At 42.3% G+C, this 20592-nt stretch overlaps 1 protein-coding gene across 5 annotated transcripts in view; it reads left to right on the plus strand.

Moving 5' to 3' along the window:
• PRLR (prolactin receptor) overlaps nt 1-20592 on the plus strand; it is a 141381-nt gene that overhangs the window by 104563 nt on the left and 16226 nt on the right. For 2 of the 5 annotated variants that reach the window (XM_081053292.1, XM_081053293.1), the window contains exon 2: nt 3928-3989. The exons of 2 other annotated variants lie outside the window; for them this stretch is intronic. The gene's annotated coding sequence lies outside the window, so the exon portion shown is untranslated. Of the gene's footprint in view, nt 1-3927; nt 3990-18339; nt 18414-20592 lie in introns of all 5 variants that reach the window. One more of the 5 variants, XM_081053295.1, reaches the window with a different exon arrangement.

Genomic DNA, 20592 nt, shown 5'->3' on the forward strand with positions numbered 1-20592 from the left:
AAGATTTTACTTAAAGAGCCAAATTGACAACATATGTATTGGTCACACCATGTTTAAAACACTATACTAGGCTTTTAGGAGTGGGCAGGCTGCAAGGATTGATGTGACACATTCCCTTCCCTCTAGGAACATAAACTCTAGACTTACTATGCGAGTAGTACTTGCTCAGTATGCATAAATATGAGCATTGTTACCTCCCACATTATCTGATTTCCTCTCTGAGTTTTGCAGAAAGTTATTCTACAATACTCAGTCTTTCTTTGAACTCTTATGATGACAAGAAACCCACTGTCTCATGAAACAGCTCATTCTATTTAGGAACAGTAATCACCAGTAGAAAGAGCTTCCTTAAAATTAGACTAATATACCTCTCTATGATTTCTACACATTGATCCAACTTCTGCCTTCTGAACACACCCAGAATAAATCCATTTTTCCCCTATGAAACAACAGTCAACAGAGTGAAGCCAGCAGGCCAAATCCAGCCCACCATTTATTTTTGTAAATAAACCTGATTGAAACGCTTCCAGGCCTATTCATTTATATGTTATTTGTGGCTGCTTTTCTACAATAGCAGAGCAGTTGCAACAGAGAACGTTTGGCTCACAAAGTCAAAAATATTTGCTATTTGACCCTTAAAGAAAAGTGTTTTGGCCTCTGCTCTCTATGACAGACCTTGGAACATGTAAAGACAAATAACGTGTCTTCTCTTAAAGTGGGAAGTCCAACACTGAGCCTACAACTCTGAGCGGCAGCTAATGGGGGCAGAATGGAGTAGCACTACTACCTCTTGCTCTGGACACCACACTGCCCGGTGTGCATAGAAGCCAATACTGTGGCACTGTCTTTCGAGAAAAGAAAAGGCTTCATCTCCGTATCTCCAGCAAGGAGACAGGAAGCAAGGCTCAAATCTGCCTCTCTGATCAAGAGTTTGGGTCGAGTTTTACGGGGTCACAGGGAACAGGCTGATATGCGGAAGTGCTGGCAGGGCAAATTGCAATTGGAGTGTTTTTAGGATTTGACCATTTATGGTAAGATATGGTAAGAGGCTTCAGCACCAGATCTTCCTGGACAACAGACCCTTCACTTCTGAAAGGGTTCCAGCCTTCAGGGTCTGGTCATGTCCCGGTCCTTTGGCTCCGTGGCAGAGAGACAGTTTGATTCTGGGTGTAATTTACAACATTTTCTTCTCTGCACATGCTCTGGCTACATGACTTGTAATTTCGTTCTGTTGTTTCTGAAAAACAACATGGTATCTTGTAAAAAACCAGAGAGGGACCGTTTGAGTTGGTTCTGCAGTTACATGACCAGAGATCATCAGGTTGGTGTTTGACTGACTCAGAGTACTTGAGTGTATAAAGGACCAAATCTCTAAGTGTTTTCTGTCCCCAGGAAATTCTGTTAAGCTGTGCCTCCTCACTCTGCATTGGTGAGCCTGGTGTTGGAAACTATGTACAAAAGTTTATATCTTTCCAGCCTGTCCAGAGCAATCCAAAAACAACTCCGTAATATTAGGTTAGTGCAAAAATAATTGCGGTTGAAAAGGTTAAAAATAAAGGCAAGAACCGCACTTACTTTTGCACCAACCTAATATAATCAAGGGCTGTGCCAGTGAGGGTCAGACAGGAAGAAGATGACATACTCAGCTAGGATTTTTAAGAGATATAATAAAGACACCATTTACACACACCTGTGGGCAGGGTTGAGCGAACTAACAAGGGAATTTGCCACTACCCTCTCTGCATAAAGGACAATTAGGAAGAGAACAATTTTGCTGGGACACTGTGATATCTGGAGCCATGGGAGAGGGGCTGCCCAAATGGAGCTGCAGTAGTGGAGACACAACTGCTGCCAGAACCAAACCACGAGGAAGGCAGGGAGGGAGGATACCACTTACCCAGATGTGCTTCTCTCCCACCCTCTGCTTACCTTGGGTGGAACCCAACGCAAAGCTGGAGGGCAAGAGAGCCACAGAAGTCAGCCCCACAGGGCACAGAGCGGGACCAAGAGTAGGTGAAAGATCTGGGCCAGAGAATGACAAGGGCTAAATGGTGTGCCAAGCATTTTTTAAATGCCAAATGAATAAACAGATGGATGAATGAAGTGAGCCCAAGGCCTGTCGCTCAATAAATGTTTCTTGAACTACAGAAATGAGTGAAAGGACCATGATCTCCTTTATGAGTATATCCTCCTGCCCCAGAGTTCTCCCTGCTGCCACTCTGCATTCCAGACTTTCCACCCCCAATGCAGCCCTCATCCTGTGCTCCCTTCCCTCTGCACCCTTCCCCAGCCTCTGCTGACTCCTCAGGTATCCCCCCAAGAGTGTAAAACGAATCTGAATTTTATTAAGGAGATACAGAGCAGAGTAGGAGTTGTTCTGAACAGAGCTAGGACATTATCAAAGAGAGGGCTTTAAATCCTGAAACGATTCTCAGAATCTAAAATACATTCTATAATGTTCAGAGTTTTTAAAATGAAAAATTCAGCATCACTGCATTCTATGGAGAAAAACTGGTGGTTTCTGAGAAAGCTGCCCCAGACATTTATGTTACAAGCTCTGAATTACCCAGACACCTCGTTCCCTAGGGGCTAGCTCTTTTATCCTCAAGTGGCCCTCCTCAATCTCATAGGCTTTCATTGCAAAGACGTCTGGGCTCTCCATTCATTATGCCAGGAGAAGAACCTTTGAGAAAGTGGAGTGTGTGTGTAAGACATTCTCAATGGCATGGAGACGCTGGTAGCTCCCCTCAGCTTCCTGCCTGCCACTTCCTCCTCCATCAGTTGACTCAGCTGAATATAGAGAAAATTAGCCTCTATTCCTCAAGGGAAAAATCTGGATTCTGGATTTTTAAAGACATAGACATTATTTGAAAGCATCGTTTGTTCTGCTACTCTATTTAAATTACTTGTTTTTGCATGGAATGTGCAAAACAAACTTGGGCACTAAGTTAGCAATTGCTGTCCAGGTATCGAAACAAAGTTTTAAAAGTAACTGTGGACATACGAGCCCATTTTGTATTCAAGTCCTGAAGTCATCTTTGTTCTAATTCAGATCTATACTATTAGCAATTGTCACCTCATGCCTCACAGACCCAGGTCAGTCAATCCCCAGAGTTTAAAATGGCTTATACAAAACCTAGAGCCAGTTACATTGGAAAGGGCAAGGTGGGAACCAAGATTCCTGATGGGCTCAGCCAAATGGATATAAGCCCCAAACCAACAACCCAGCGAATAGCGCTGTCCTCACCCAAAGTTATTCACCTTTTGAAAAGCAGTCTTCTGCCAGGGCTCATATGAACCCATAGGATAGAATCAAACTTGTGCTTTGAGTTGGGGTGGCCAAATTCCCAATTCAGCCATGGCTATGTCAGGATTTGTCAAGAAATGTCATTCAAGTTCTCCAGGACAAAATTTCATAAAATTTAATCCCAATTTGAATGACTGGCAACATTGGAGTAAGATTGGCATATCAGATAAAGTACTATATCAATGTTAATTATCTGATTTTAATCATTACACTGTATTTATGCAAGAGAATTCTCTTGTTCTTAAGAAAACATGCTGAAATATTTAAGAGGCCTCATGATTTTTCCTGAATCATTCCCAAAGGAGTCAGGAAAAATTAATAATTTGTGTATACAGCAAAGAAATAGAATGATAAATCAAATGTGGTACAATACTAACAATTAGGGTATTTGGGTGAAGGGTATATGGGATTTCCTTTTTTATTCTTTTTACAACTTTTCAATAACTTCGAAATGTCTTCATAATGAAGTTGCCAGGAAACTAATTTCAATAAACTAGAGCTGTCTTGTGCCTGTCACTGAAATGCAGTGATTTCAGTCACGCTACTGCTACAAAGTGAGTCAGAAATGGCGTCTCCTGTTTTCTCATTGTTGAACTGAAATGAGTCATTTCCTCTTTCAGCTAAAGAACTCTTCTATTCATGGAGGAGAACGCTAAGGATGCTTTCCAAATGAACCCTGAAGGTACGGGGAACTTGACCATGGGCTTCTCTGTAAGACCACCCATCTGTCCTACTGCGCCTTTCATCCAGGCAAAGGTGGGGACTCAACTATCTTGACTCACAGAGAGAAGAATTCCAAACCAGTCAACATCCACATTATCGCATTCTGCTCTTCTCCAAGACCTTTCAATCTCCCAGCCTGTCCTGCTCAGAAAACCTTTCTCTGTTTTTCTCAAAGAAAATACCAAACTATTAATAGCTGATATCACCTTGTGGTGCAAGTATGGGATATTTTTATTTTCTGCTTATATTTTTCTGCACTTGAGAAATTTTTCAACAATGATTATGTTAATTTTAAAAGCAGAAAAAGAAATACTGTTTGCTTATAGTTTCCCAAGCAGCTCTACATAAATTCTTGCCGTCGCTTTCTGTGCCCCTGTCAACTCCCTAATATTGTTGCTGTTATGTGTCTCCTCCCTCCCAACCCATTGACAGACTTTATGGAAAGACTCATAGACGATGGGCTCAGGCTCTTCCCTACCTACTGTTGGCAAGGAAAATCACTTTATAGACCTAAGACCACTGAGCTTGATTCTTGCAAACTGTTGGTTTCCTCTCCCTACCTACAATATTCTATTACGACTTACCTCACACATTCCACCTTCATGCCAGCTCAAACACCAAGCCCCTCTTCTACCTTCCTGGAATGCCAGCCCCAGTGCACAGACAGGTCATGATGTATTATGACTCCGTTTTACAGATAGAGAAATCAAGTGTCAAAGCTTGCCTCTCTATCTACCACCATAAAATGGGATTTAGACCAGCTGAGACCAACCTGACATGTGTAACCCTGAGAATGCACGTCCTTTCCTTCAGAGGAAGTTGACGATTCAGGAAGATATGAAACTGACTAGGTCCTCAGTAGAAGGGAATTCTAGCCAAAATTAAGCTAGTAGTTCCTGAGGCCACCTCATAGTATTTACTATTCTTCCAATATTGAAAAAGTGATAGTCCTTTGAGGGCTATCTGACATTTCAGTGTCAAGGACCAAGCCTGAGCTTTCTCTTTGGGCCAGAGTTTCTCAACTTTAGCACTGTTGACATTCAGGGCCACTTAATTCTTTGTCATGGGAGCTGTTCTGTGCATTGTAGGATGCTTAGTAACATCCCTGGTCTCTACCCACTAAATGCCAGTAGGACACCACCCCATCCCACTTGTAACAACCAACAATGTCTTCAGACATTGCCTAAGGTTCCAGGGAGGACAAAATTTCCACCCTAGTACTGACAATAAAATAATGTTTCCAGACATTACCAAATTCCCTGGGGGGTAGAAATGGGGGGGGGGGCAAAATCACTTTCACGGAGAAACATAGTTCAACAAGAACTTTTATTTTTTATGCAAATGGACGGAAATTGAGAGTGTTCAGAGCAAACATTACAAGTACTTGCAGAAAGGATGCCATAGCTGTCAAAATAATTTGGCACGACAGGACCTTGTGGCATAATAGCCCTGCCCAGAAGTATTTGGTGACGTCGCAACTGATGAATCAACCCAGCCAGATGACTGGCTTCTCTGAGTTTCTTTCTCCTTTCTGGGTTTCGGCCCCTTGATGCCAACCAAATGCCTCATGAGATTTCCTTGAAGAAAAGGCAAACAAGAGAGAGCAGGGCAATGCTAAATCCTTGAGCAGACCTTCCCTTCACGAGTTCAAAGAGGTCCAGAAAAGAACTGTGTAATCTGAAGTGTGCTGCAAAGCACCAGAGGGATCTGGCTGTGATTTTTCATTTGTCTGTATTCTTATTTATAAACTACATTTTGGAACAAAAGATTTGGGACTTAGTCTCCAATTTGCTTCATAAAATTTGATGTTTTTAAAACCACAGGCAGCATGCATTCTAGGCAGTGGCTTCACTAGAAATCCATTTTTTCATTCCTCAAAGAATGAAAAGCAGGTAGGTGGTGATAGCAAATCTGCTTATTTAGCAGATTTAATAAGCAAGCGAAGGCTCTAAGAGTAAAATCTCTAGGGTTGGTATATGCTCTTCCTGCTCATCTCCATGTGTGCCTCTTATGCCTCCAGTTGATCCCTTTTCAAGAGCTCCACCCCCATTACCTCCTACCCTTTATGCAACCTAGTCTTTGGTTTGTAAGACTGCTTCTGATGCCAGTGGGTATCTGTGAAAACACAGGCAAGAACTTGAGAGCAGTTACATAGTCGTCCAAGGAAACAGGAACGCAGCTCAGTTTCAGGGTGAAAAGAATATCTAGAAAGCAATGTTCATTAAAGAATTCAGAAGAAAAAAAACTCCCTAAAATTAGGGGGAATTAGAATTAAGAGTAGAAATACAATTCCTGTCTGAGACTCTGCCAAAAAGTGCCACAGTCCATTCTGTGGCCTTCTGTCTGGTTTCTGGGTTCTTTGACTCAACTGTTAATCCTTTAATCCTGTCCCAATGGTAACAATTATTCCCTAACAACCTCTCCCTGGCACCTCTCCCCAGGGTGAAACAGAATAACACTCTGACTGGCACGCCATGTTCTTTTACAAGAGCTGGGCATTTTTTGGGTTCTTCCCATTCCAGCTCTCCCATTTCTAGCCCCCCCACCCCCACTTCCCAGGCTCCTATCTGCACATCTCTGACCTTAACTGTCCCCAGACTGCAAAAGCCTGGGAAGAACTTAGAAGCAGCCCCAGGCACTGGGGGAGATGTGCCATCCATAGAGTGTGCTTTGAAGTGAGTCTAAAACTCTATGCTCATAATCTTTTCATCCGCCATAATTGCCTGCCAGAGTCCTTCAAATTCCTATTATTTGAGCCTTTGCTTTGACTAAAGTATGGCATTGCTCACAACTTAGGAACTTACTTAAGAGAGAGAAGATGTTAATTTATGGATAGGAATTTGCTTATCAGATTATCTTGTTGATCCATCTCTAAGAAGAGGGCCTTAGAATTGGGACACAGGACAGGTTAATTCTGATTGCCGCGGAGAGACTGAAATGATTGTGGTATTGAGCTTCACAGATCTGGACAGCCCAATACATTAGCCACTAGCCACATGTGGCAATTTTAATATAAATTAATTGAAATTAAACAATGGTAAAAATTCAGTCTTTCAGTCACACTGGCCACATTTCAAGTGGTCAATAGCCCCTTGTGGCTGTGGCTACCATATTGGGCAGTGTACATACAGAACATTTCTATCATCATAGAAAGTTCTGTTGAGCAGCTGTCCTCTAGATTGAAGCTGGTACTGGCAATAGAGAGTTATGGAAAGTGTGGGGAGCCTAAAATCACCAGCTCTGTAGGGAAAGAGAGAAGAAAATTCCAAAAAGAAAGTGAAATAAGGCCAAAGGCAAACTTTGTATGCTTTGCCAAGGGCTCAGCGCTGAGCAAACATGCATTCACCCACCCCAAAGCTCTTTATGTTCACACTTGCAAATAAAGCAGTGACTGGGGTTGGTTGTGGGGTCCTATTTCCTCCACTGTGTGGCCCCTAGGACCTGTGAGCAGCTTAGGAAGCAAGAAACCCTCCTCTGAATCCTGCGCTGAGAGGGGCTCAGAGCCTCATTCACACACAGGAGTCACTGGGCTCCCAGCCAAAAGGAAATCATCATCCTGGTAGCACATGGCAGCCTATCAGTATCTAAGAGCCCACCTTTGGGAGTTTGGGAACTCCCAAGACATTCAAAAGACATTCGGTGGGGAAAAGAACACCTTCTCCATTTGGAATCAGAGAGCCTGAGGGACATAGAGACTCTGAGGAGCAATGGTCACCCCTTACTAACAACTCGTGTTCACACTTGCGTAGCACTTGCCGTAATGTGGAGCATTGTCACTGTGTTAATTCATCTCATCCTCACAATAACTGGCTGAGGAAAGCAGATGAGACCCTCTTGATGCTTTCTATCAGAAAAAAAAATTCAAGTTTAACAAGAGGAAGAGATGTGCCAAAGTCAATTTGACGGATAAATGGCAGAACCACCTCTCTCAGGGGTGGGTGTTACTTTGTCTCTGCTCAGATCCCTCAGCATATCAGCTCCAAAGGTGTGACCCCCCCTTCGGATCATGCTGCAACCTCTGTTTACATCCAACTCCAAGCCATGAGCCTCTAACAGTCTCATGGATTTTTAATTACCAAGTGACTCCTGAGAGCTGCTGAGCAAAAGGACAGAGTGGACCCAGGGCTAGAACGAGACGACTTTTCCCACAAAAGCTAGAATCTAAAAATGGCAAAGAGGAAATGGCGCTCATAGCAGCCTAGGCACCAGAGCTACTGAATCTGTTTTCCTGTGCACAAGACACCAGAAGACACTGCTTTTCTGGCTCCCAAAACTCTGAATCTACCGCAGGAGACCTCGAAACATGTCAATGGCTTTTGTTTGCTACAAAAGGATCACGTATCCAGAAAACTGGATCGAATTAGTCCATTTATAGGACTTCCAACAGTTTGTAGCCAAATATTTATGACTTATTCTCGAATTTGAAAGAATTTCTCACTGGGTGGGAGCCATTTACATACATGGCTAAGTAGCAGAGCAGATTCCATATTTCCTTGACATAGCATGCACATAAATACACAGATATGAAGAGTACTGGAATTTCACTAGTGAGCTCTATCTAGTACTAAATCAGCCATTGTCCAGAGAACAGAAAAGAAAAGTCAGAAGGATAATCAAATAGATAAAGTTATAGTGAGAAGAGTGACAAAAACAAAATGGTTACTTTAAATGTGCCCAATAAAGCAATAACCCTAGCAACACACTACTTCGTTCCTGGTACTTCTCGGCCAATGTCCACCATTCTCTACCTCTAAGCCACTAGAATCGGTAACATACCCATTTCATCAATTCGACCACTGAGCTGTCCATACTACACTTTGATGAAATCCCCCCAAGGTCTGATGCCTAGCTAAAAGTGGATTCACCAGTGGGCATATAACAGCACACCCAAGTCCTGAGAAAACTAGTTCCAGGTTTGATTTAGCCATTCACAATATCACAATACCACCACGACCCAGACTCTTGCCACTTGCAGGAGACTTCTCCTCCACACTCTTTTTTTTTTCACCAAGGAGAAAAATGTTTCCCAGCTGACCCCAGAAAACTTCTGCTATGTCTCAGTGGACAGAACTGGAGAGTGGGGACAGGGTTGGGCAGTTGTATGACCACTCCTAAACCAATCACAGACAAACAGGAAATGAGGTTACCATGGTTACCTTAGGCTGATACCTCCCCATCCCCTGGGACTAGACAGCTGATAGCTGACAAAACTGACCTCTATGAGCAAAAACAGAAGGGAAAGCGGTTGGTTGTTGGAGAAGCCACCAGCATCGCCTGCCATGCCCAGTTATACACAGGGCTGTGAATAGAGAGGGGGATGCTTTCCACTCCTCATTCCCAGGGTGGCCCCCTACCTCCTTGACCAGGTCAGATCTGCCTGCTATTGGCTCTCATGACACCTGCAGAGTTCCTTCTTAATGCTTGTATCATTTACATTTAAGATTTTTGCTGGCTTCTCTCTTCAACACCAGACTAAGTACTCAGAAAGATGTTTTAGCACAATACTATGTTCTCGGAGCTCTGTCCATGCATCATAGATACTCAGTGGACATTTGTTGAAAAATAGATGGATGGATGGATGGATGGATGGATGGATGGATGGATGGATGGATGTTCCAGCCACTAAACTAGGTCGACCCTGACTTTTTCTGAAAATGCATTAAAAAGGGGTGAATCTTGGTTTCCCGTTCTTCTCCCCATTGTCACGCAGGACCAGACCCTGCCTAACTAAGGATCCTAGACATTACATTTTTTATTGGACAAGTGGTTTTTCTGCTAAGAGAGGGCTTCTGAGGGAAGCTGAGTTAAAAAAAAAAAAAGAGTGACTGTAAGCCAGTAAGAGAGACAAGTAATTATCTTTCTGGATACGTAGCCCAGAAGTTTTGAATGAATAACCAAGTTTGAAAGAACATATTGTACATGAGTGAGAAAGGGTGATGATTAAATCTAGTAGAGACAAGACGTGTTGGTACAAGATGAAGCAAAATGAGGAGAGAGAGAGGGACTTTGGGACTGGTAGTTGTTTCAAGATGTGGCAGAGATGCTCAGACTCCTGGGCAACCAGCATTCAGGGGCTTAACCTTGAACCCAGGAGCTTCCCCTCTTTACCACCCTTTGAACTCTCAGGTCCTTTTGTTTGCATACCAAGGGTTAACAGAGTTGAGAGGTCAGAGTAAAACAGCTTCTCAGAGAGAACGCTATGAATTTCTTAAACTGTTTAATAAGATGACCCCATCCTTCTCTGAAGCTCTGAAAAAGGAGTTTTTCCATGAAATTGGCTGTCACTCACTTGCCAGAGACTTAACAGCAAATAATGGCTAGTCACCCCTGTGTATTTTAAATAATGCTAAGACTGACACAGAAAGGAATTCGGAGAAGTGGAGGGAATTCTTAAAAACAAGTGAGCAGGCTGTGGGATATCACGCACTGTTGAGAGGCAGAGTGTTTGCTCAGCCACAGACACTAATTAACACAGGGTGGTTGGCTGTCAGCAGCTGCTGAAAATTTTACTACAACACAAACAAGCAATTTTTGCATTCCACACTAGTGGGGAACTTTTCCATGTATTTACACCATGAAATGCTAGGCTTTCATTCACTGATTGTTTTCATGGTGATAAAATTTTTATGAGGATTCCCTTCCTCCCCCCCCCACCAATTACAAAAGTAATAAACTTATTAAGGTATTTCAGTAATATTTTATTTTATTTCATTACAAAGGTAATATATACTTTTTAATTTTAGAATCATCCTCCCAGAGGTAACCACTGCTAATATATTGGTGTATATATGTTTTTCAGTCTTTCTTCTGTGCACATATTGAGGTACATATATTAGAATCGAGGTCAAACACATCTATTTTCTGTATTTAGTTTTCTTTTTCCTTTTCACATGTTTCAAATTTTGTGTTATATTATTTTAAAGGTTAAGTAAGATTTCATTGTATATCCATACATGATCTAGTTTGATAATCCATTATGATTTGATTTTTTTAGATTTTTTTCAACATCCTCTTTTTATGAATAATACTGAGGGATTGTTTTTGCACAAAATTGTTTTTTGCACGTCTGTTCATTTGGAATAAATTTCTAGAAGTGTATTGTCCAATTCGAAGTGCATCTGCATTTTTCAGGCTTTTAATAAGTATTAGCTCTAGAAAGGTTGTAACAATTTATACTCAAAAGGCAAGGTACCAGTCTTACCTCAACCACTGAACAGCCAGAAGTGTTTGCTAACTCAATGAAATCATAGAGTTGGGAAAAGGGTTGGGAAAAGAATATAGTAAAATATGTTTTCTATGAAAATACTTTGAAAATTGAAAATCTTATTAAAATATACATTGCCATTATTATCAATATTTAAACCACCCAAGATAGACAAGGCATTACTTCTTTCAACCACATATTCCAATGGTTAACTGCTTTCTAGAGAATAAAATTTTTACAAACTTCCCTCTAAATGCAACTGACACCCAATAAATTTCATTTATTCAAAATCATTTATTGAGTACCTCCTATGCATTAAGCTTTGTGTTAAGTATGAGGAATATAGAAGAAAAAAATAATCAACATGTTTCTTGACATCAATAAGCTTCCAGCCTGGGAGGGTGGGGAAAGAAAGAAAAATGGATCACGATTCATTATCAGTTCTATAATAGGGTCAGGTCCTGGATCCTCTGTAGGTAGGGCACCCTCCACTTTGGGGGACCCAAGGAAGTCCCTGCCTGAAGGAAGAAAAGCTGAAACTGAGGATGAAGAAGCAACTGGGCTTTTGGTTGGGTGGCCATGTATCAATACTATTACTTCTGAAACAATATTGAGAAATCACATATTTCTAGCAGCAATAGGTATTATTCCTGCACGGAAAGGGAGCCATGATCCCCATGGGGATATACTTTGGGGAACACTAGGTGGTTATAATTTCTCTAAAAATTAGCCTGGCATTTTTAGTGAATGAGATATGGAAGCCAAATCTAAGAGTAGATCCTTGGAATTATAGAGGGGACTTTCGGGAGGTGTGGAAGGATGATAGAGGAGCAGATATGGCAACTGACAGGGAGAGGCACTTTGGAGGGGATGACAGAGATGCCTAGCAATTGTCTGCTGTGAAATATGTTACCTGTCTACCCATAAGATCCTTGCTCTTGCTAATACATGAAGTAACCTAGGGCTGCATGTAGCCTCCAGGTAGACAGAGAGTGAAAACTAGGGTGCCTATTAGAGGCTATCACACCTGGAATTCTGGAAGCAAATAAGTACTACTGTGTGCTCAGAAGACTTCTATTAAGCAGGAAATCTCCTGAACTGCACAGGATGTTCAATTAAAGTTCCTATCTGTTGCTCTTCCCATATTGGCCCCCTCAGCCCACGTGGGCTCTGTGTACTTGGCACATTCAGAGAGCTTTGTAGAAAAAGTGGGGGTTATAATGGGGTCTTTTACACCATCAAGGACATTCAGAAATACATTCCAGAAATCCAGGTATCAATAGCCCCTCTACTTAGGCACACCCATGAAAAGCATCCCAAGCAATTTGTATTTTGACTTGTTAATAAATTGGCAATTAGCAGAACTGTGGGTATTAGTAAAGTTCTCTTTCAAATAATACTGTTCTTGTGGTAATATCAAAATTAATTTCTGTCTCTAAAGCCGAATTGAGAAGGACATGTAATCCTATGAGTAGGAGGGAGCAAATAGTTGGGAACAATAATGCAGTCAGCTCCCACCCCCACCACCTCCACTGAAGTTCTTGGGTTGGAGAGAGTTAGCGGGGAGAAGCAGTCTACAATGGGGGAACGGAGGGATTTTAGCAAACATTTGTATAGTCCTCAATGTAAGATGGGCACTGTTTTAAGCTCATTACAAATACTAACTCATTTAACTCTCAGCATAGCCCTGTGAAGTTGGTCCTAGCATTATTCCCATTTTACAGATGAAAAAACTGAGGTACAAAGAAGTTATTTGCCTGTGGTTACACATCTAGTAAGTGGCAGAAACAAGATTCCAACCCAGATAATCTAGCACCAAAATCCCTATGCTTAAACACTATAAAGGGAAGAGAAATGGGAGGATTCTAGCACTACTGAGCTGTTGGTTGCTGATTTGCTGTTTTGGGGGCTAGCAAAAAAAGCAATAGCCTCTGGAAGGGGCAGATATTATTTCGGTAAGACATGACAAGTATGTTTTCCAGAACGTACACAAAACTGAACGTTGTAAGATCATTAGGTTATAGGCCACTGTTTCAGGCACAGTCCTACCTAATCTCTTTTCTCATGGAGCTTACAGTCCAGTGAAGGAGACATATCATCAACAGAGAGATTAGGAAAAAGTATCATAGGTCAGATGATAGGAAGTGCTGTGGAGAACAGTCAGGTGGGACACGGGGAATGTGGAATGTGGAGCACTGCTGGACATGGATTGAATTTGGTGACGGTGGTCAATGAAGGCATGCTGGGGAAGTGGCATTTGAGTGACGGACTGAGAGAGGTGAGAGACATAAATATATGATGAATGAACAAATGAATGCTCAAGCAGATTTAGCTATCCCAGTGATACCTACAGATAAATAAATAAAAGATTCCTTATTCTGTATAAGGAGTGGCCCAGAGCCCCATCTCCCCTGCTATAACTCAGGCTGATCTTCTGGTTGAACTCTGCTCTTATTTTTCCTCCCTCTCTTGGCTTGTAGCCACTGCCACTTCCATCAAAGGACCTCCTGTACAACAGGAGGCGCACAACCACAATCTTCTTTTTAAATGGCCGATGGATAGTTTTTCTGGTTGGGAACATGCAGGGGTCCTGTGACTGCAGTTGTTCCCATCGTTCTGGGGTGTGGGGTGAGAGGAAGGGGAGTGATCCATGCTGGTGTTACTGGCATGTCTGCGTGCCCACATAGGCTGAGCATATTTTGGTTGACAAGGAAGTGAGCCAGATAGGAAAGCAGACAGAGCTCGTAGAATTACTGAGCAGTGAGTGAGTACATGAGACAGTGTGAAACCCTTTGAGCTTCACTTTCCTCATCTTTGAAATGCAAGCAATGATGTAGTAGAAGTAGTAATAGCAACAAGAATAGCTTTCCTGCCTGCTGCACAGGATTATTGTAGGAATAAAATGTGGTAATGATGTGAAAGTGCTTTATAAACTGTGGATCACCATCTAAATAAAAGTTTTGGCATTTTATCTTTGATGTTGCTAATTTGAGGCAAGTCTTAGAGTCTAAAGACAGGATTCCCAAGTGTGCCTGCACTGTGTGATGGTAGGTAGATAGAAGTGAGCCTCAGTTCCCTCTTCTGTCAGATGGAGCCGCCCAGCAGAGGCATTATCTGATAGGTGACATCATGCCAGCCAGTGGTTCCCTGGCTTTCCACTGGAATCATCTCAAGGACTTTCTTTTTCAATGACAATTGTCAGTGGCCCCAACTCTGAACCAATTCATCAGAATCTCTAGGGACAGGCACAGGAGTCAGTATTTGTAAGATGTTCCCTATGTGATTCTACCGTGAAGCTAATTGGTTCTAAGTGGTCCTAATTGAAAACCTAAGTGGATGTCTGTGCAACAGCTTTGTAACTACAATTTATGGATTATTTAAATTGTTACTGATTGATGATTTCATAAGGGACTAGTTTCACTGAAAATTAAACCACTGTGTGTTTTCCACCGCTGTCTGAAGTGTGCCCTGGGAGGGAGAATTGAAACTCCCCCAGGTCCTACTCTTGCCTTCAAGCCAAACAAGCTGAGTGAAAACCAGCCTCCGTCAGGTCAGAGATGCTGCTGGGATGCTATGCAAGTAAGTGGAGATGGTGTGATCAGATTTGGAAGTGATACCTTTAGTCATGGGGAAGCACTCAGCATCCTATTTTATTAAAGTGACGCCAGTATAAAGGCACAAGAATCACAGGGTGACAATTTACCGACTAGACTGGCAGCCAGGAGATCATTCTATTGAAGTCCCCTTATGAGTCAGCTCCAATCTGGACAAATGCTACCTCTGCTAATCGTCTGCCTTTTACAGCATGCAGTCTTTTACAGCATGCAGCCATCATCTTGCATGGTACCATCCCTCCTTTTACAGCATGCAGCCATCATCATGCACGGTATCATCCCTCCTCTAGGATGCTTCCTCACAGAGCAGAGTCTTCCAAAAGTTCTTCCCTCAGGGGAATCTCTGGGGCTCATGGCAGAGGAGGTAGAAAAGGTATCTGGCATCTGAGGCAGGCGTTTGATATCAGCCTCTATACTATTTCTAATAGCTTTCATACAGCCACGATGTTCTGACTGTAATGTTGGCCTCTAAAGTGATGGTCATTTTATATAGAAGTGATTGCCCTGTGGAAAGTTCCAGATGTTTCCCACCAAAGGATCTACCAAAACAGGGAACAAGATGGAAACTTTATTATTGAGAAGCAATAAAATGTAAACTTGAAAATTGCAGTGATTAAAAAATAATAGTAATGATGATCACATGAGCAAGGGTCGTGCTATTAAAGTTCACAGACAAATGTGTAAGTATGTGCTCTGGCTATGAACAGAGAAACATCTCATTACTGGGGGCACATGTTTGCACACATCACATGAAGAGCTAGAACTTTTATCTCCGCACCCTCGGGTCAGGGTTTTCTTAGCACTACATCCCCAATTTTCAATGTCTGCATCAAAGATCGGCTGTCATACTCTCCTAAAACCTCTTCAATTCTCCTGCAAAAGAAATACTAAGCTGGCTCCAAGTCTAGGGTTGATAATGCCATCATAGGATGTATTCTCCTATATGCAGAGTTTCATCCCGTATCTTAGAGTCTTGTTCTGTTTTTCCATCTTTAGGGCTTCATGGATTCACTTATTCATTCTACAAGCAGTCATTGATGACTGACTTTGTGCAGAGCTTGTATAAAGGCCTTCCCCTTGAGCCTGGTATAAAATTGCTAATCCCTCCTGCTGTTCTTCCACCCTGAGCATATTATGTCCTCTGTTTTCCAAACTAAATGTTGGCATTCCATATTGGAAAGACAAGTTAGACTCCTGGAAACCACAGGGTCCATGTGGGGTTTTCTCCATTATTCTAGCCATAAGCCATCTAACCCAAGTGGAGCAGCAAGTAAGGAGACCTAGTGGGCAAAGGACCCCAACCCAGCAGACCCCCAAGGAAGCACCTCACACAGTTCCTAACATTTGAAACAATAAGTGGATGTATTTAAATTTTGTTACAAGAAAGGAGACTTTTTGCATTTTTAGGACAAGAGAAGCATTTGAAATTTAATTTGGATTAATAATCGGGAGATATGGCAGGCAGTGTCCTGACCATTTATGGTAGGGAACTGAAGTTGCAGAAGAACACAAAGTGTCTATGGGGATGCAGGACTTCCCTACCATCTGAGCCTTAGCAAAATCCAAAGTTTGCCAAAAACTGGCAAATGTCCATCAAGAGTAGAATGAATAAATAAATGATGGTCTTTCATTCAAAGTAATATGAATGAATGAAAGATGTAAGATGAATGAAAGGAAGTGAAAATGAATTTTGTAAAACTACATGTAACAAGGATGAATCATACCACAATGTGGCATGAAAGAAGCCAGAGACACACACTCGAAAAAAATACACATTGTATGATTCTATTTATATAAAGTCCCAATGTAGGCAAAACCAATCTGTTGTGTTAGAAGTCAGAAGAGTGGTTCCTACTGGGGAGGGGTGGGGTAGAGATTGTGAAGAGACACCAGTACTATTAGTGGTCTGTTTCTTGACCTCATTGTAACATGAGCATATCCACCTTGTGATAATTCGTTGAGCAGAATATTTATGATTTGTGCATGTCTTATGTGTGACAGTCTTTAAAGAAATCCAGATCTTGGATTGAATCAGGCTTATAAGAGACAGGTAGGTTCTCAGAATTCCTGCCTAGCATACCAGTGCCATTTCTAGAGTCAGTGATATGACTCAAAAGTTTGAGTAGAACATTGGGATAGTTAAGTAGAACAATGGCAAATGTGGCAGCACAAGGGACAGACTATACTTATTTTGGAGATCTCACCTGATACCAGAATGGCAGAGCTGAGATCACTGGCATTTAAGATTGGCTCAAGTGCTGGGTGCATCTTGAATATGCAGATGTGTAGAGAGTGGAATCTCAGATATCTTATTTTTACCTCTAAGGACGCCACACTGCCTTCTCCCCTATGGCACGCCCTTTCTCCCATGGACAGTGTGATCAGTACAGGCTATGGGACTCGGCCCTGATTTTCCATCCAGGGACAGTGCTTCTTGTTTCTCAGAACAGCAAGTTGCCAGAGCAAAAAAAATTGCCAGACTTCTTTCTCAACTGTTGACTTGTGTGAAGAGACTTGGCTTAATGGAAGAAGGCATTAAAAGAAAGCTTTTCGAAAGAGAGGGATGGAACAAACTCAGCATTGATGCAGAGCAAAATGAGGCAGAAGGGGTTTTGTGGGCTCATACCAGAGGAGGACGGCATGGCAGGAAAGACAATGGGAGGAGCATAAAGATGGGAGAGTCTTTGAAGATTCAGAAGCAAGGTCATGGACGAGGTAGGGGCTGCTCACTTGATACAGACCTCCTCTTTCATTCCATATCTTGCCTTTCCATCACCACAGTCACATCCAGAGAGCTAGTGCGGAGTGAAGCCAAGATAATTGTCCTTGGGTGGACAGAGTTATGGGCCTTTTTTCTAATTGGACTCAAAATATTTGGAGCCATTTGCTATAACCATCGCTAAAAACCATCATTAAAAATAGGCTATGGACCCTGTTTGTGTGTTCCAGCCCCAAGTGGGGTGAATAAACTTGATCGAGATCCTTCTTGAAATGGGGGAGTGGACTCAGAGAAACAAAAACCAATGTATCCTCTGCTTAGTCTTAGTGTTGTCAACCATTTACAGTGGTCAGTGACCGTGGGAGGTGTGCTTAATGCTGGGAAAAAGCACAGTGTGTAATCAGGGTTAACATTCAATACAGCTCCCTTAGGAGTGAACAACTGTGATTATCTTTCTCTCTGAAGGTTTACTTACCTGTGTTTGTCCTGCTGGGTAGTAAGATGTGGGATGAATTGGGAAATCATTATGGAAACACAGTAATGACAGCACTATGAGTATGTCTAATTCCCTGGCATCAGAAAGTTCACATGGTATCTTAGGAAATCCCAGGAGAAACGGTTTTGTTTTGATCAATAAAATACTTCCTGAAAACATTGTTATAGGAAAATTTTATGTAGGAGAGTGTCTTTGAGCCTGGACCAGCACACCATAAAGTATAAGTGATGATGACAATATCTGCTCTTGCCTGTCCCCACCCTGCTCCCCATCCAGGCATTCCCTTTGCAAAACACATGGAGCCCTGATTCAGCAGAGATGTCTGGAGAGCATCTGACCTCGCTCAAAAGGTGTGATTTATAGCTTGTTGATCGCAAGCATTTTGATGCCGTGCCCAAAAGAGCAGAGAAATCTCAATAAAAGGATATTATAGAAATTCTTCAGCCAGAGGGTGGAGTTTCCATCCCCAAACCAGGCTGAGATCACCAGATCTCCAGGGCAAAGAACTCTTCCAGGGCTATACGGACCTAATGAAGGTGGGTTAATGGGAGCAGAGTGTTCAAGGTGCTGAGGTAAAAGTAGGGTGTGTAGCTGAGGTGACCTCTCTGAGCTCTGACTCTCCTGACTCCATGCCTGCCCAAGACGGGGCATGCTGCTCACCTTGGGTCAGATCTCTGTTGTCTCCACTGTCTCCCCCCATAAAAGGAGGGATAATTGCACCATGGATCACAGACTGTCCACAAATTGGGATGATTCTTCGTATGTGCTCAGATTTGCCATATTTCTCTCTCCCGATGACCTGTGACTGACAATTTGCTAAACTGCTCTGCGCTTCAGTTTCCTTGTGTGTTAAAAGGGGATGATAAGAACCTGTGCTACTCGTGGGGCTGTTGTGGGGGCTAAATGAAATTTAAATAACAAACAAATGAAGAAACAAAGACTCATAGACAGACGATAGTTTAGTGGTTACCAGAGGGTAAGGGGGGTGGGAGATGAGGGTAAACGGGGTCAAATATATGGTGATGGAAGGAGAATTGCCTCTGGGTGGTGAACACATAATGTGATATATAGATGATGTATTACAGAATTGTACACCTGAAATCTATGTAACTTTACTTACATTGTCACCCCAATAAACTTTAATTTAAAAAAAAAGAAAAGAAATTTAAATGATTCGGATACTTAGCACTGTGGCCAGCCCGCAGTGCTCCATAGGTGGTAGGCATGATTTTAAACCCATTATGAGCCTTTAACAACTTGATTTAAATGAGATGATCCTGAGGGGTTACACGGAGCACGTGGTTTAGAATGTACAACCTGGGAGGACATTTGGAAGGAATCCTGGAAGTTACCTAAAGTTACCTAGAAGTTACCCAAAGAACAGCACCCTGGCTACCTCACAGGAGCCCAACTTGGTGGTACTTAGGTGCCTCATATCTCTACTGTCACTAAGACTTCTAGTTCTGAGTATGTCTCAGAGCGTTAGGAGCAGGTGACCAAAGCCTTCAAGAAGCCCACTAGATGTTGTCCAACTGGCAGATGGGGAACTCTGACCAAGAGGAATGGGCGAAAGCTGGCCTTTTCGGGGCTCATCAAATAACACTCAGTTATTTCAAATGTCCCAGGATGAGCAATCTTGACCCTGGATGTTCTTCCCTTGATTAAAAAGAAGAAAAACTAAAATTTAAAGGAAAATGTACTCCATGTGTTTCCAAGAATTTATACTTCGTTCATTAAATCTATTGTTTTCTGAGTCATTTGGAGTCTAGCAAGACAAATGAGTGAACGCTTTTCAAATATATTTAAAAATCCTTTTTTCTTAGAAGGACATTTAGAGGCTTTGAAAGTTGTTCCAAGGGTAAAAAAAAAATACAATATTAATAATAAGTTGCTCAAAACTCTCAGCGCCTGCAGGTTCAAAATTTACTTAACACTGAACCTAAGGGATTTGAATTATTACTGGGGCTTGTCATTTCTTGTTTGTGGGGCTTTTCCAAAGGGGAGAAATAAACCACATGGAGGTTCACTAGTTCACTATATAGTTCACGGCCATGCTTATAGCCCAAGAGATTTCTAGAAACTTCTCAGCCTGAACCTCCAGGGGAAGCCCCCCTATCTTAGGGGCTCCTGAGGCCAGGTTGGAGTCATCCTGAGTATACTGAGTTTTCAGCCTGGTTTACTTTTGGCTGGTGGATCAAAGCCCTCCCGGAATAGTTCTCTGGTAAGGCACACAATCTATGTCACATAAAATGGGTGATATATTGTTAGGTGACTGTGGCTGGAAAGAGAACAGTTTTTCTTTGGGTTGTGTGCAAAGGAGCCGCCTGCCACACAGCTCCCTTGAACGTTGTCATCTGATGACCTCTGGTGGTGGAATTTTTCCCAGCATGTGTGCATCTATGCTTCTGAGCCAAGCCATCCAAACATGTTACATTTTCCTACATTCCTTTCCTCCTGTTTTGTCATTCACATTAAGCAAGGAGCAAGAATCAGTTGCAAACACCCAGAATAAAGTGGTGCATGTGCCTG

The sequence above is a fragment of the Rhinolophus hipposideros genome (assembly GCF_964194185.1).
Source record: "Rhinolophus hipposideros genome assembly, chromosome: 7".
Taxonomy (NCBI): Eukaryota; Metazoa; Chordata; class Mammalia; order Chiroptera; family Rhinolophidae; genus Rhinolophus; species Rhinolophus hipposideros.